The following is a 17,437-nucleotide window of genomic DNA, read 5'->3' on the forward strand; positions in this document are numbered from 1 at the left end:
TGTGCTTTTAAAAATAATAAACCTTTTCCATTTTAAATAATTGCAGTTGTGAGAAATAACACAGAGATAGTTAATCCCCCATAACCCCCTATACCTTTTACCCAGTTGATCCCCAGCAGCAAAATCCTGCAAAACCGCACTGCCTTCTTATGACCAGGGCGCTGGCAATGATGCCACAGAGATACAAGTATTTCCATCAGCACTGGGAGCATCCCTTGTGCCACGTTTTCCTAGCCTCAGACCGCCCCCTGCCCCCAGCTCCCCGCCCGGGCGGGCCGCTGATCTGCTCTCCATCTCTGTCATTTTGTCATTGCGACAGTTGTGCAGAGTGGAATCCCACAGTACACAGGATTGGCTTTCGGGATTGGCTTTCCTCATTGGGCGTAGCTGCAGAGTTTGCTGTGTGTGTCCACGCTCCTCCGTGGCACGTACGCATCAGCGTGTGTAACCGCTCAGCCTTTGGGGGCATCTGGGTTATTGGCACTTTCTGCTGCAAACGTTAGTGTGTAAGGTTTTTGGTTGAACACACACCCTCATTTCTCTAGGATAAAGGCCCTGAGTGCAAGCTCTCTGGGTCATATGATTGTTGCACGGTTAGATTCTTAAGAAATTGCCACATTTTCCCCGAAAGCTTGCATTGTTCGACATCCCCACCAGCAGTCCCGGTTTTTGTGTTCTCACACCAGCGTTTGATGTTAGGTTAGCCGTTTGGACAGGTGTGTAGTGATGTCTCGCTGCTTTGACACACATTCCGTTAGTGGTGACGGGGCTGAGCGATCCGCCGTCTGGCTGTCATCCTTCGTGAAGTGTCTCTTCACGTCTTCTATTCATGCTTTAACTGAACTGTTAAGTTTTGGGAGTTTTTTTCACTATAGCCTCTAGTCCTTTGTTAGCTACGTCGTTTGCAAGCATTTTCTCCTGGTCTGTGATTTGTGTTTTCATCCTCGTAACAAGTCTTTCAGGGACAAGAGGCTTGTCCAGTTTATCCATTTTTTTGTGTGTGTGGCTTGTGCTTCTGACATCTAGTCTGAGAACTGGTTGCCTTGTCCTAGATCCCGAAGATTTTCCTCCTATGAGAAAGTGTTGTTTTTCTGAAATGTTGATAGTTCACATTTTACACTTACATCTCTGATCCATTTTGAGTTATGGTCATTATTTTGCCTATTGATGTCCAGTTGCTTAAGCACTATTTGTGCAAAGGTTGTCCTTCCTCCACTGAATTGCTTCTAGACCTTTGTCCAGAATCAGTTGGGCTGTTTGTGGATCTGTTTCTGGGCTCTCCGTTGAGGTCTGTTGATCTGCGTGCCCATCCCTGCACCAGGGCCACACAGTCTGATCACAGTCACTGCATAGTAATCTTGAAATTAGGCAGACGGACTCCTCTCACTTTATTCCTTTTCAAGTTTGTTTTAGTTATTCTCATTCCTTTGCCTTTCCATATGTTTTAGAATAATACTGCCTATATCTACAAAAAACTTGCTGAGTTTTTGTTTGAAATGCGTTCTACCTGTTGTCGATTTGGGAAAAGTGACATCTTGACTATGTTGAGTTGTCCAGTCCATGAATGTGGTATGTCTCTTCTTTAGATCTTCTCTGATTTCTTTCCCCAGTGTTGTGTAGGTTTCAGCAGACAAGTCTTGTACATGTTTTGTTAGATTTACACCTCAGTATTTCATTAGTTTTGTGCAATTATAGATGGTGTTGTATTTTAAATTTTGGTGTTCATGGCTAGCATATGGGTATATTGTTGACATTTATATGTTGACTTTGTATCTTGGGACTTCATTCAACTCACTTACTATTTTCAGAAGGTTTTTCTTAGTAGGTTCCTTGGGATTTTCTACAATCATGTCATCTGAAAATGGGGACAGTTTTGTTTCTTTTTCCCAATCTGTTTGCTTTTTATTTCCTTTTCTTGCCTTATTGCATTTGATAGAACATCTGCCACTAAGTTCAATAAGAGTGATGAGAGCAGACTTCTTTGCTTTTGCAGATGGCACTTTATATCAAGTTGGGGAAGTTCCCCTCCTTCTATTTTGGGGAGCGTTTTTGTCATAGATATGATGTTGAATTTTGTCATATGCTTATTCTACATTGATTGATATGATTGTGTGATTTTTCTTCTTTAGCCTGTTGAAATAGTGTATTAGATAGATTGTTTTTTTTAAGTATGTATTTATTTTAGAGAGAGAGAGTGTGTGCATGAGTTGGGGGAGGGGCAGAGGGAGAGAATCCTCAAGCAGATTCCCTGCTGAGTGTGGAGCCCCATGTGGGGCTCGTTCTCAGGTCCCTGAGATCATGACCTGAGCTGAAATCTAGTGTTGGATGCTCAACTGACTGAGCTATCCAGGCACCCCATATTGATTCTTTAAAAAAATATTGAGCCAGCCTTGCATTCCTGGAATAAACCCCAACTGGTCATGGTATATAATTCTTTTCATATATTGCTAAATTCTGTTTGATAAAATTTTGTTTAAGATTTTTACATCTATATTCATAAGGGATATTCACCTATGGTTTTCTTTTGTATTCTCTTTATATGGTTTTAGTATCAGGGTAATACTTGTTCCATAAAATGTATTGGGAAGTATTTCCTCCTATTCTGTTTTCTGCAAGAGAGTGTGTAGAATTGGTATTCTTGTTTAAACATTCATGGAATTCTCCAGTGAAACCATTTAGAGGTTTATTTTTTATTCCAAAACTGGGAGCTTTAAAATTATGGATTCAATTTTCTTAATACTTATAAGTGCTATTCAAATTACCTATTTCATTTTGGATGAGTTGAGGTAGTTTGTATTTCATAGTACTCCTTTGCTATCTTTTTGATAATAAACACCCCTCCAGTGTCTGTAATTGTATCTTCATTTCATTTCTGGTATTGGTAATTCGTGTCTCTGTTCTTTTCTTTGTCAGTCTTGCTAGAGTTTTGTCAATTTTATGGACTTTTTATAAAGAACCAGCTCATTGTTTCATTGTTTTTCTCTATTTTTCTGTTTTCAGTTTTCTCCACTCTTACGATTATTATATCCTTCCTTTTGCTTGCTTTGGATTTATTTTCCTCTCCTTTTGCTCACTTCTTGAGATAGGAACTTAGACTTTGATTTGAGATTATTCCTTTTTTTCTGATGTATGCATTTAGTGTTCTAAATATTTGTCTTAGTGCTTTAGCTGTGTCCCACAAAGTTTGGTATGCTTTACTCTTTTGTTTTCATTCAGTTCCATGTATTTACAAAATTTTCCTTTTAAATTCTTTCTTTAATGCATGAATTATTTAGAAGTGTGCTTATATTTATAGTTTTAAACTATTTGGAGATTTCTGTTACCTTTCAGTTATGGATTTCTAATTTGAATCAGTTGTGGTCAGAGAACACATTATGTATGATTTCTTTTTTTTTTTTTAAAGATTTTATTTATTTATTTGAGAGAGAGAATGAGAGAGAGAGAGGGGGGAGGGTCAGAGGGAGAAGCAGACTCCCCGCTGAGCAGGGAGCCCGATGCGGGACTCGATCCTGGGACTCCAGGATCATGACCCGAGCCGAAGGCAGTCGCTTAACCAACTGAGCCACCCAGGCGCCCATGTATGATTTCACTTTTAAATGTGTTGAGGTTGTTTTATGTCCCTGGGCATGGTCTGTCTTGCTATATGTTCCATGAACACTTTGGAAAGAGTGTATATTCTGCTGTTATTGAGTGGAAGGTTCTATGAATATCACTTAGAATCTGTTGGTTGAGCTTTTCCACATCCTTGTTGACTTTTCTGTCTAGTTATCTATCAGTTTTTGAGATGGGGGTGTTGAAGTGTGCAACTGTAATTGTGGATTTGTTTCTTTTTCCTTTCAGTTCTATCCATTTATGTTTTATGCATTTTCCTCCTCTGTTGTTTGTTGCATATACACTTGAGGTTGCTATTCTTCTTGGTGGATTGACGTTTTGTCACTATATAATGTTCCTCTCTGTGGTAGTTTTCTTTATTCTGAAGTCTACTTTATCTAATGTCAGTATAGCCATGCCTACCTTCCTGTGGTTAATGTTTACATATTTTTACATCCTGACTGTGTATCTATTTGAAGTGAATTTTTGTAAACCTAACATAATTGGGTCTTTTAAAATCTCTTTAGTCCATTTGGCCCATCTCTGTCATTTAAATCGTATATTTTGACCATTTAGCATTAATGTAATTATTGATGTGTTAAGGCTTAATGTCTGTCATTTTGTTTTTTGTTTTATGTTCTCTCTGTTCTTATATCCATTATCTTTTTTCTGCCTTTCTTGTGGGTCATTTGAATATTTTTAGAATTCCACTTGGATTTACCTGTAATTGTTTTTGAGCTTTCCATAGCTTTCTAAGTGATTGCTCTAGGCATTATATTCTGTACATATAACTTTACCACCATCTGCTGTGATACCAGTTTGAGTGAAATATACAAACCTTACTTTCTTTAATGTCTCTTTACCCTCCCCCACTTACAACATAACTGTCTTAAATATTTTCTCTACATACATTTAGAACCAAATCTGATTGCATTGTAATTTTTGCTTCAACTGTTAACTATAATTTAGAAAATTTGAGAGGAGAAGAAGAGCCTATTGTATTTATTCATATTTTGCTTACTGTGTTCTTTTTTCCTTCCCAGAGTTCTAAGATTCCTTCTTTTATTGTTTCCTTTCTGTTTAAAGAGCTTTCTTTAGCCATTCTTTTAGGATAGGTCTACTGATGGCAAATTCTCTTGGTTTCCTTTAATCTAAGAATATCTTGATTTTCTGTTTATTCTTACAGGATATTTTTGCTGGATATAGAATTCTAGACTGATCGTTCTTTTCTTTCATTACTCCAAATATATTGTGTGTGGCCTCCATGGTTTCTGATGAGAAATACACTATTACTCCAGTTATTTCCCCACTGTACATAAGGTATCATTTTTCTCTGCCTGCTTTCAAGATTTTCCTCTGTTATTAGTTTTCATAAGTTTAATTATGATGCATCTTTTTTTTTTTAAAAAAACATTTTCTCTATTTACTTGTCAGAGAGAGAGTGTGCACAGGCAGGGGCAGCGGGAGGGAGAGGGAGAAGCAGGCTCCCCGCTGAGCTGGGGGCCCGATGCAGGACTCGATCTCAGGACCCTGGGATCATGACCTGAGCTGAAGGCAGCCGCTTAACCAACTGAGCCACCCAGATGTCCCGAATTATGATGCATCTTGGTGTGAATTTCCTTGGGTTTATTCTATTTGGGATTTGATAAACTTTCTTGAATCTGTAGGCTTATGTCTTTTCCCAAATTTGGGATGTTTTCAGTTGTTATATTTTTGAGTACTTTTTCAGATCCCTCCCCCCCTTCTCTTTTTCTGGGACTCTGATGAAGTTATAGGCTCACTGGTCCCTGAGGCTCTGTTTATTTTTAATTTTTCATCTGTTTTCTCTCTTGTGCAAGTTTAGGTAATATCTGTTGGTCTGTCTTCCAGTTCACGGGTTATTTCTGTTCCCTCCTTGCTGTTGAGTCCATACACTGAGCTGCTTGTTTGAATTACTACATTTTTCACTCCTAACATTTCTACCTGGTTCTTGTTTGTCTCTACTTCTTTGCTGAGATTTGATGTTGGTTTTTTTAATGAAACTTTGTTTTTCATCTGTTTTCAGCATGTTCATAATTGCTTATTGAAGCTTTCTTATTGTGACTTTTTATTTAAACTCTTTGTTGGGTAATTCTGATATCTCTGTCACCTCATTGTCAGCAGCCGTTGGTTGTCCTTGTCCTATTTGAGATCTTCCTGGCTCTTGGGATGATGAATGATTTTCAGTGGAAATGTGTACATTTTCATATGATGATGTGTGACTGTGGGTCTTCCTAAGCCTCTGCTTCAGCTGACGTTCTCTCATGGCTCTCACAGGGGAGGAGGGGTGCTGCCCCGTCACTGACAAGTGGACACAGAAGTCTCATTCTCCAGTTGACCTCTGTCATTACTCCAGTGGGGAGGCTCCTTGTTGTTGCTGGTGTGGTTGGGGGCTCCTGCTCTCTACATGGTCCCCACCAATATCATGGTGGGTGGCCTCATTTCTGTTGGTGATGGAGAAAGTCCTGACTCTCCATTAGCTCTTTCCTGACACCAGTCCAGTGGGGTGAGGGAGGGGTACCTTGGTACTGCCCAGTGGGTGTGGAAACCCAGGTTCCCCGCATTACCTGCACCAATATAGTGGAATGTGAGGAGGATTTATTACCACCCGGTGGGGAAGAAAGTCCCAGCTCCTTTTTTCGGCTTGTTTGACACCACCCCACTGGGGGTTTGGGGTGCCTATTACAGCCACACAGGTTAGAAGTCTGGGCGCCCCCCCTCAGCCTTTGCTGCTGTGCGTCCGGGTGGGCGCCAGTTTTTCTGGGGTGTCTGTTGAGTGGTCATAGTCTAAACACATTGTCTCATTAGGCTGCCACTTTCCTGGTCCTTTGGCTAGAGAGAACAGTCATTTGTGGTGGCTTTCTGTCTGCTTCTCCTGGTGTGTGTGGGTTTCTGGCTCTCCAGTTCCACATCTGGGATGGATGAAGCTAAACCCCACCCCAGAGACCTGACCCCTCATGCCGCTCCTCGGGGTTCCCAAGTCCCTTGCCAGGCTTCCTCCTTCTCTCCCTCTTTCAGAGTCTCATGTTTGTTTTCTGTACAACATCCCTGTGTTTTAATTGCACTTTGTGGGAGGAATCGGGAAAAGCACGCCTACATCATCTTTCTGGAAGCATAAGTGAAGCCCCTAGTTTTTGGCTCAGAGATAGCAGGATCCACTTGGAGTTTTAACGTTCTGCCTCTTGACAGCTTCTGTCTGACCGTGTCCTGGTTTTCTTGTCTTTCCCAGCTCTGGAAGCCCCTCCAGTCTTCGCACCTCGGCCCACCGGAGCACAGACAGCTCTTGTTCTAAGAAGCTTTTCTGTAGGGCCCAGTCGGCCAACACCTCTGGTGAGTTTGAGCATTCCCTCCTCATCCTTTTCACCTGTGAGCCAGTCACCCCTGTCGTGGTGTGGTCCACCTCTCACCCCTTCTGCACCATGGCCAGAGAATGGTCAGTTCCTTGCAGTTGGGCCCCTGGTTTTGTGTTAGGATGGGGAGAGGGTGGATGGGGTTGTCCTCAAGCCTGGGGAAACAAAGCTGCCCCCTGGTCACCAGCTGATGTGACCTCGAGGGGACTTAACGGGACCATAGCTCGAGGCCCCAGCCCTGCCTTTTCCTCTCTGCTCCTTGTTGCTGTGCCCATGCTGGACCCAGCCAGTGCGTCTAAGGGTCGATGGTGGATGAGGGGGCTTCTCTGAGCATCCCTGCCCCATTTTTGCATGGACCCCGAGGAGCGGGGGGAACACCCGTTTGTGCCTGGGGGCAGGGAATGATGGCAGGAAGCCCATGCTTGGTGTTTCTGCAGAGTCAAGGCATGCCCTGAGCTCATGGCCTAGTGCCCAGCGCCTGTTTTACTGAGCACCTACTGTGTGCTGCTGGCATGGTTTCATGTGCAACCTGTGGTTAAAAATGGGCATTTGCTGAGTGCTGCCCGCATGTGGATCTTACCTTGACCGGTTGCACAGGAAAGCGAGGTCATTGCGTTCTCGGGAGGACGTGGTCACCAGCAGGTACACACCTCACTCACAGCCACGTGGGCACGGAGTAGCTCAGTCCAGCCCGGGCAGAGCACACGTGTCCTCTCTCCTGGCCCTGCAGCCGGGGACCATCAAGGACAGTATGGGAGGCCCAAACCCCTTTGGACAGTGTTTCTCAAACTTCTCTTTTTTAATTGCCCATCCGAGAAGACATTTTAGATGTTTTTTCCTAATTGTCCACCCCAGTGAAATGTTAACACTGAGAAATGCTGTAGATCTGTCTGAGAGCCTGTTCTGTCTATACCTTTTACTTAAAAACACTAAGATCTGTTTCACTCTCCAAGACCCCAGGGAGGATGTGTGTCCTGGGGATATAACTACAGCAGGCAAGAGCCAAGGGACAGAGCCACTGCCCCATCCCGGTACTGGTCACCGTTGGCTTTGGGAGCACCACTCCCAGTCCTGCCTGAAATTCCCCTGTTCAGGCCCTTCCGTGCCGGTCCTCTGCATGCTCTGCGCTGCATCCTGCCCCTCCCCAGGGCAAAGAGGGGCATTCTGGCCGGGCCGGGGGCTGGTGGCGGGCTCCGTGGAGGAACGTGCCAGTCCCGGCTGTCACGGCTGAGTGGGCAGAGCCGGGGTTCCCCTTTCTCTGTCTCCAGCTGATGCCCGATGCTGTTCCCTTGTCAGGAACCACCTGGCTTTGAACCCTGGTCTGCACATTGTACGTGCTCATTCATCATTCTTGCCTTTGGGGAGGTCGGCGTCAGGCCAGCCGGGCCGCGTTAGTTCAGGACCAGGCTGAACATCCCTGAGGCTTCTTACTTCTGGGTTTTCTTGAGAAAAGGACACTTGGCCAGTTGATTGGATTTCTGGCCTGTCACCATCCCGGGGTCTGTGGTGGTGGGCTACCCTGTGGACAGTTCTCTGCAAGTCCTTTGTCAGGGCTGGGTCTTGAGTCTGTTCTTAGGAAACTTCTGTTGGCTCCCCAGTGGTGGGGAGCACTGGATTTCAGAGTCCCCACCCCTGCGATGGTGGTCGTTGCCACACAAGGCGAAGAAGGAAGGAGGAAAGAGCCGGTCTGGGCCCCTCGTGAAGGCTAGGGGTGAATCTCCAGTGGTAGTTGGCCTGCTTTAGGGGGTGGCCCTTCACGGAGAGACTAGCCCGAAAAGAGCATCCCAGGGCCTCTCGGCTGGAGGCAGGATGGCTGGAGGCCCTTGTGCTGTGGATGGAGAGGGCTTTCCCTTGTGCTGGGACGTTGTGGGCCAGGCAGTGCTGGGTCCTGGGCTGGTGGCGGAGCGGGGACAGAATTATCGGTCAGGCCGAGGCTCCTCTGGTCTCCTTTTCCTCCTTCCCAGCTGCCCCGTCCTGCGTCCTCATGAGCCCCAGTGCTGCCTCATCAGGAAGCCACCAAGGGACCCTGATCCTCAGCGGCCTCCCGATGTCCTACAGGCCTCCACTCATCACGTGTGGCCCCTGTGTGGGCCCCTGGCGTCCCCTGCGCCCTGGCCGCAGCATCGTCTGCGGGGAGATGTTTATCACGTCGTAAACCCGCGTGGATTCTGGGCTTCAGGCTTCGGGCCGCGACCACCTCCTGCTGCCACGCAGGAAGAACGGGACATTACCCTTGAGTGGCAATTCAGTGACTAGCCAGGACGTCACATCATTAGTGGCAGAGGGTTGCACTTCACAGTGATGACTAATTTACTCTCCGTGGCGAATTCTCACAGGCGACCCGAGGTGCTAGCTTACGAGTTCAAGGACTTGGTTTGCCTCCAGTGTTCTTTGTTATGGCCTCAAATTATCCTCGCCGCTTGTGGGTGTAATCAGACACCCCCTAGGGATTAATCAGATGGCAGAGAGGGTTTCTGATGCTCTGGGTGATCGTCCTGGGCGGTGAAGGGGATGGCAGACGGGCCTTGCGAGCGTGTGGCTCCGGCCACAGTTCTGCCTCCTGCAGCCATGCTCAAGTGTTTGCTCCAAAATCAAGGGCCAGGGCATGTGGTTCTGAGTCAGGGCTCGGCAGACCCTGGCTCACACGCCAAACCCTGCCCATCTTCTGCTTTTGTTGATAAGGTGTTTTTTTTTTAATGTTGGTAAATTACACGTGGAGTAAAATGTACCACTTAGCCGTGTTTAAATGCACAGCTCAGGGGCATTCAGTGGATTCACACTGTTGTGCAGCCGTCTACACCATCTGTCTCCAGAACTTTCCGTCTTCCCAAACAGAAACTATGTCCCCCTGAGACACGAGGCAACCCCACCCCCAGCCCGGGGGCCTCCTCATCCATTCTCTGTCTCCGTGGATCTGGAGACTCTAGGGACCTCGTGTGGGTGGAGTCCTGCAGTATTTGTCCTTTTGTGTCTGGCTTATTTCACTCAGCATCACGTCCCCAAAGTCTGTCCATGCTGTGGCAGGTGTCAGCGTGTCCCTCCGTGTTCAGGTGGAGTCACAGTCTACTGTGTGGATGGACCACGTCTTGTGTATCCATGCATCTGTCTATCCATGGATACTTGGGTCTCTTTCTTCCACCTTTTTGCTGTTTTCGTGAGTGCTACTAGGGGAATGGATGTACAGATATCTGTTCAGGTCCCTGCTTTCCGTTCTTCTGGAGATGCCCCCGGGGTGGGCTTGCTGGGTCACACGGTTACTCTGCTTTGCTTTAGAGGAGTCGCCAAACTGCTTTCCAGGGCAGCTGCCCCATTTTACCTTCCCAGGAGCCGTGCACAAGGGTCCTGGTTTCTCCACATCCTCTCCAGCGCGTTTTTTGTCTTTCTGCTCATAGCCATCCTAGGGCGTGTGAAGTGGTATCTCACTGTGGTTTAGATTAGTGTTCCCTGATGACTAGGGATGCTGAGCATCCCTTCGTGGGCTTATTCTCCATCCCTGTATCTTCTTTGGAGAAATATCCATTCAAGTCCTTTGCCCATTTTCCAATGGGGTTGTTTGATTTCTGTTATTACGTTATAGGAGGTCTTGATATACTATGGATATTAATACCTTGCTGGACATGTGATTTGCAAATCGTTTCCCCCAGTCTACAGGTCGCCTTTTGTAAATAAAGTTTTATTGTCACACAGCCACATCTGCTCCTTTGCATGCCACCTCGGGCTGCTTTCATGCTCCAGCAGCGTCCTGGACGTGACAGACCATGTGGTCTGCAGAACTGAAAATACATCCGAGCTGGCTCTTTACAGAAACGCATGATCTGGGCACACTGAGTGCTGAGAACCAGCAGTGGATCTCTGATGGGAGGCTGGGACCAGCTCACTCTCCACAAATCCCAGGGGCATGGGCACACAACATGGTGGCATCTGGTGGTCCCCTGGTCTGAAGCCCACAGAGTCTTGGTTAAGTTATGTGGCTTGCTTCCGTCTGTGGAGGGTGCTGACCCTGGACAGGGAGCTCCTTCCTGCTGGGGTGCCGCGCAGGGAGGAATTTAGGCCCAGTGTCCACTGGAAGAACTGGGCTCATGATGCAGGGCTGGGTTGGCCATAAAACAGAGCTGGTTCTGGGCTTTCCTCCCAGTTAGTTCTGCCCAGCGCTCTGTTTGTAACTTATCTCTGCTCACGGGGTCTTTGGCTCTTCACATGACTCTTGGTCATCAAGAGGTCTTGGAGGTCAGGGAGCTCGGGCCATTGTGCCCTGTGCCGAGCAGTGCTGTGCTTCCTGACTGGGGGCAGGTAAATATGCCGGACCCTGCAGCCACCCACCCATCTCGGGGCACCACGGATTCGGTCTAAGACATTTAAGAAAGAGCTTTATGGAGATGTAATTCACCCACCCTGCGTTCCCGTTTAAAGAGAATACCGTCCAGTTCTTTTTTGTGCATTCACGCCGCTCTGTCGTCCTCACCACAGTCAACTTTAAAGCGTGTTCATCGCCCTCCCCCCACCCCTGCAGAAACCCCCCTGAGCCCGTTAGCGGTCACCTTCCCTCCCCTGCCCCCAGCCGCCAGCCGTCCGCCTTCTGTCCGTGCGGACTTGTCTCTTCTGAACGTTTCACCTACGTGCACTTGCACACTTTGTGGCCTCTCGTGTCTGGCTGCTTCCACGCAGCGTCTTCAGGACCGCCCACGTTGGAGCAGATGTCAGGGTGTCGCTCCTGTTTCTCGGTGATGGATGCACCTCATGCCACCTGTCTGTTCATCGGGGTGGACGTTTGCGCTGTTCCCGCTACAACGTCCATTACGAGTAAGCCTGCCACGAACGTCCCTGGATGAGCTTTGTGTGGACGTGGGCGTTCGTGTCTTCAGAGTCTGCAGCTGGGAAGGATAGCTTTGCTACATCTTGAGGCAGCTCCGGGTTTAACCTTTCAGGAGCCGCCAGACCGTTCCCCCAAGTGGGAGAACCATTCGCCTTGCGGACAGCTTCGTCCGAGGGCTCCTGCCTTCGCCAGCCACCGGCTGTCTTTGATCCTGGCCGTCCTGCTGGGCGCACAGTGCTGTCTCCTCGGGGTCTTGCCGAGTCCATTTTGATCTTCAGCCGTGTGCCCCGTGCGGCGTTGGCCTGGGCGGGGCAGTCTCCCCCACGACCCGGGTGTGTCAGCACCCCCCGCCCCAGAGACGCCAGAACATGAGAAGATATAGAAAATGAAAAACACGATGCAGATGATTTGTTTGAAGAGCCGTTTTCACGGGAGCTGCTCAGCTCCCGGGCCCCAGAACGGGAATATCACACCTGCTTAAGACATGCAGAGGGGGCTGCTCAGGTGCCCCCGCTGGGCCTTTGCTGCCACTGGTGCCCCGTCGTGGGGATGTCCGGATGGAGGCTCTTGCATTTCAGAGACGCTGTTTGGGTCCGATGCCCCGAATGGCCCACGTGATGGTGAAGTGGTCCGCGGCAAGGAGCTGGCATGTTCCTTTGCTCGGGTAGCGTAGACATCCTCTTAACAGGAGGATGGGCGCCCTCCTCGGTCCCCAGATCCCGCCCTGGGAATTTACCTGAGGGAAGAGTGACGTGTATTTGCAAGCCTAAGGATGTTCAGCTTCGTACGATTTATGATCGTGAAAAACCAGGATAAACTATGATTTCCAGAAAAGAGGAATACGGGAATAAGGGAATCTTGGTGTCGTAATGGGACAAAACCGAAACGTAACTGGAAATGACCAACTGCTCGGCAGCACGTGATGACCGGCAAGGGCACGGAGCAGAAGCTGTAGTGGGGGGGTCCACCCGAGGGAGCAGGAGGGAGGGAACACAGAAGAGGAGGGGCCCTGTGGTGCCCCAGGCAGAGACTGATGGTTGCGGCCACAAGCCCAGGGACGCCTGGTCCCCCAAGAGCTGCAAAAGACAGGAAATGTCCTTCCCTAGAGCCTCCGGAGGGAGTGGGCTGAGGACAGAGGACCCAGCGTGTCCTGCCAGGCCCTGCCTGGGCACCACCGGTGGGCATTGAGCATCTCCATCCTCTCAGCATGACTGGGGACGTGCTGGCTCCTGTGTCCACGCTGGGGCCGGACACTCCCCCGGAAATGCCCCAGAGCATTCCATGCATTTAAAGATTCCTCCACAGACATGCGAGGCACCCCAGCTGTCTTCAAGAACTTCATCCCGGCCTCCTCCGGAGCAAGGAGCCACCTGGAGCCCCTATGCACCCTCCTCCTACCTTGTGTATTTCTGGTGGGCCAGCTTCTCTCCCGTTGTCTGCTTTGGCCGCCCGGGATCTTCATGTGCGAGCTTGGTGGGCACATCATAGCCCCCCATCCTAACACTGAGATGGGTGGTTCTCACTACAGTAGGAGGTGCGGAGGCAGGAGGAGGTGGGACACTCCCCAGGCCACCTGCTCATAAGGTCAGCGCTGGGGTTCCAGAGGTGTCCTGGTCCCTGATGGTTCTGTCCCCGACCCTGGGCTTTGGCCCCCTGCTCTGTCCGCTACCCCTCCCTGTTCCCATGTCCTTGGCTGGGGACGTGGGGGTCTCCTATCTCCACCCGCATGTTCTCTGTGAAGCACCATGGGCGCCGTGCTCCCTGGGCCTGCATGGGCTGCAGCTGCAGCCTGGGGCATCGAGGGGGAGAAACCGACCCCTGGGTTTCCCTCCTGGCCTCCCCCTTGCCTCCTCCTTCCAGTTCAGACTTGGTTGCCAGTGAGGCGCTTGGGGAAAGAAACACCTGCAGCCCCCGTTGGGGTGGGGGAGCCGGGGAGCAGGGGGCCCAGGCTGGGTGTTGGAGTCGGGGAGGTGGCACGCTTCTCTGGTGGACTGGAGTCTTCCCGGAAACTGTTGAAGCCCCTTGAGGACTGGGTTAGGAGGTCCAGGGATGGGGCTGGCGTTCGCCGTGCTCATCCTGTGAATCCTCCTGCGCATCTCAGCCAAGGACTGACTGCTTCAGCATCTCTCAGCAGTGCCGGCCCCTCGTGCCCAGTCTGCCTGTCTGCTGCATTCACCGCGGCCCCTGCCGAGAGCACCCGGGCTGTGCGCATGCTCCTCCCCAAAGATGAAGACAACAACTAGATCAGTTTCTCCAGAAAGGCCTGCTTCGTCCTAGGAGATGGGCTGTGTCATTTCACTTTGACCGCAGAGCCTGACCCGAGGACCAAGAATTCCCTGGCATCTTGCAGATTCTAAGACTGCATCCACAAGAAATCTAGTTCATTAGGTATCTGTCTTCTTAGCCTACTTCCCAGATGATTCTGCTGCAGGCCCCACTGGTAAAACTCTGCTCTAACCCTTAGGGGTCTTTAAGACCAATCTCTGGGGCAAGAGAGCATCTTTACTCTTACATGTGGTTCTTACCCCTGGGCTTCCTGGTAGCCAGGGTGAAAAGGGAAAGGTGGGGTAACAAAGGCCAATTGTCTGACAGTAATTCATCTGGAGAGCAGACTTTCCTTGGCACTCCAGTCTAAGGAATGTTTTTTTCACGTGACGTGGTGTTTTCAGTTGGGGTCTTGCAAAACAAAAACAAAAACAATATGGTTTTCAAGTACCGTCTGACCTTAGTGAAAGCCGAGGACCTAACAGAAGCGGCTTTGGGGTGGACACTGAGCTACGGTGGCTCAGGTATGTTACCTTCTTGTATTTTGAAGTGATTCAGAGCCGTGGGCAGAGGTTACTTTGGGCAAGGCCAGAGCTTTCCCCAACAGTGGATTGAAGAAGAAGAAGAGGGAGAATTGGCTGAGCACATACTGTGTGACTCCATTTCAGTGAAACGTCCCGGCAGGCGGGTCTCAGGGATGGGAGAGCCAGGGAGTCCCAGGGAGGCCACCTGGCCTGTGAAGTCTTGGAGCTGTTACCGCGGGCAGGGTCAGGAAACTTCTAGGGCTGCGGTGACCCCAAGGAGCCGGCTCCCAGGGTCGGAGGTCCCAGGATCCCAGGTGCAAGGGAGGAAAGGGCACCAGCCACACGTCCAGTCTCTGTTTGCTGAGATCTTTTACCTGCAGCCCCGGGGCTGCTAGCGAGTTCTCTGCAGCAGGGAGGGCCCCAGGGGCAGGGGTGGAATGTGGTTTCTCCGGAAGCCCGCACCAAGTGGGTGGCGGTAACTGGGTGGAGTGAGTTACCAGCCGGTCTTCTCCATGTGCAGGTGGATTCCTGGGGCTCAGGGACACACCCTGCTGGTGAGAAAGAAGTCAGGTGAGGCCGGATGTAAATAAAGTTATATTCCTGTGAATACTCACGTATACTCGTTTCTTCCAAATGAGAAGAGCCATGTGGCCAAACCAGGGATTTTCTCCCGGGGGTGACACTGGGCCTTAACCATAGATTACCAAGGGCAGATCGACAGCACAGCCCCGGGGACCCCCTCAGACTGAGGTTCACCATCGAAAGGGCCCGTGGAAGTTACCTAAGCCAGCCGTTTTTCACATGTGGGGGTCACAGACTTCTTTGAGAATCTGATGAGTCTTTGTGAGGATGTGGGTCTAAACAGTCTTTGGCAGGTTCCTGCCACTCCCCGGTTCCCCCTACGGAGCCCTCACCACGGGATCTGGGGCGGGGGTGCCCCCCAGTGTGTCTCCCCAAGCAGCTGGAGGCAGGGGCCGTGTTGGGGGACCCCACATAAGAAGCTTGCGTCCAGAGCATTTGCTGTCCGAGGATGCAGGGACACACCCAGCAGAGAGGGTCTCGTGCTGGGCCACCGGCCAGGTGAGCTGGTGCTGGGCTGGAATCCAAGCTTGTCCTGCTGCGGGGGAGTTGCTGTGGGGCTTCATAGCTCTGCGAGAGGGTCAGGAGTTCTGGGAGTTTGTGTCCAAGGTTTAGGAACCGGGTCTGTGTGTGTGCGTGCGTGTGTGGGTGTGTGTACACCTGCCAAATGCCGTGGTCCTGTGAACACGCTGTCCATGAGGGGACCCCGTGACAAGGGGCACAGCGGAGGTTCCGTGTGGCACGGGAACCCTGACCCACGCTACGCCTGCTGGGTCCCCGAGCCAGAGCACCCTCTGCGGGGTCATGCCAAAGCAAAGCGGTGTCTGAGTCAGCCGCGCACACAGCTCGGGGCATTTGTGCTGTTCGGTTTTCTGGGGGTGGGAAGGGAGATGTGCGTCCTGATTGGCCTGGCTGGGGGCCCCCCTGCACTGCAGTGTGGCTTCTGGATTAGAACAGCCCCTTGGAAGCCCCCCAACCCTGGGCTCCATGCGCTTTACCCACACCTTGCGGAGACCGTCCTCGTGCCCTGGGGATGGGCTTGGCCTCCAGCATCCAGGCTCCCCTGCGGCCACCAGTTCCTAACCAGCTTCCCCCAGTCCTGGGTGACGTGCAGAGACCCGGCCCCTGACAGCGAGCTTTATGTGAAGCTCCGTGGATTTGATTTGAAGGACAGGCCATGTTCTGTGTTGACTTCCTCCCCGACACTGGGAGCGAGTGACCTTCCCGTTAGGGCCGGTGCTCATGGTGCATCTTGCTTCCTAAAATATCTTGCCCCGGGGAAATAAAATGTTGGCCATCCCAGCTGCGTTGTAAGATTTCTTTTTCTTAATCTCCCTGGCCCGTGATACGCCAAAATGTAGTAGATTCTTGTCTGAACCCCAAGGGTGTGTGTGTGCATGTGTGGGTACACCCTTGGGCTCTGGCTGTTTTGCGTTACCGTGTTGTGCATTTACATCTGGGGCTCATGCTGGTGTCTTACTGGCCTCCCACCAGACGCCCTTTGGCCCCTCCGTTATGCCAACCTCACTGTCCCAGGAGCTCCTTCATGTCCGGCTGGCGTGTCCCAAGCACCTGCCCAGGACTCCGTGGGGTAGGGGAGGGGCGAACCCTGCTCAGGCGGCTGGACTGCCCTGGAATTTGGAACGCAGCCCCGGAGGAGTAGGGTTTACGGGGCAGGGATTCCACTCCCGTCCTTGGACTTGAGCCTCACCCCTGGCCATCTCCACGTCCTCTCTGCTCTCAGCTCTGCTGGGGCTCCCTCCTTCCCTGACAGCTGCCCCCTGCCCTGGCACGTCCCACCACCCAGCGGCACCCACTTCAAGCCCTCCAGGGTGCCTTTCCGACCGCATTTGCTTTCAGTGCCCCTCCTGGGTTCAAATACAGTGATAATGGGACAGTTGGAACTACAGGGCAGCTTTCTTTAGTTGGATTTTAGACTTTTTAAGGCCTTCAGAAGTTTTTCTGGGGAGCCTTCAGACTGCCAAACCCAGCATGTCCCTAGGGCTCTAATCCCCGTCTCTGTCTCTGATTTGTTAATGGAATCAGTTGAAAGTCAGGGAAGGGTAACTCATAAAACCTACAGGAACGGATACAGAGGAATTCTTTACTCATTGTCCAGAGATGAGCAGTGCCCTCTGCCCCCTTCCAGGGCCTGCCTCCCAGAAAGGCCGGCTCAGGGTTGGCTTCCAGGGAAATGCCACCTTGAGAATTGGTCAGAGCTGAGGACAAGCAGACCTGGCTGGGGAGGAATCAGGCTCACAGGGTCCGGGGCAGCTAGTCCTGGCCACTGGGACGGT

The 17,437-nt window shown here is 50.6% G+C and overlaps 1 protein-coding gene across 1 annotated transcript in view; it reads left to right on the top strand.

Moving 5' to 3' along the window:
• The window catches only part of SHANK2 (SH3 and multiple ankyrin repeat domains 2), a 457,214-nt gene that overhangs the window by 22,231 nt on the left and 417,546 nt on the right, over positions 1-17,437 (top strand). Inside the window, exon 2 of the mRNA XM_081798461.1 lies at positions 6,839-6,939. The gene's annotated coding sequence lies outside the window, so the exon portion shown is untranslated. The remainder of the gene's footprint in view (positions 1-6,838; positions 6,940-17,437) is intronic.

This window comes from Leptonychotes weddellii, chromosome 11 (genome assembly GCF_054177405.1).
Source record: "Leptonychotes weddellii isolate Sample4059 chromosome 11, ASM5417740v2, whole genome shotgun sequence".
NCBI classification, from domain to species: Eukaryota; Metazoa; Chordata; class Mammalia; order Carnivora; family Phocidae; genus Leptonychotes; species Leptonychotes weddellii.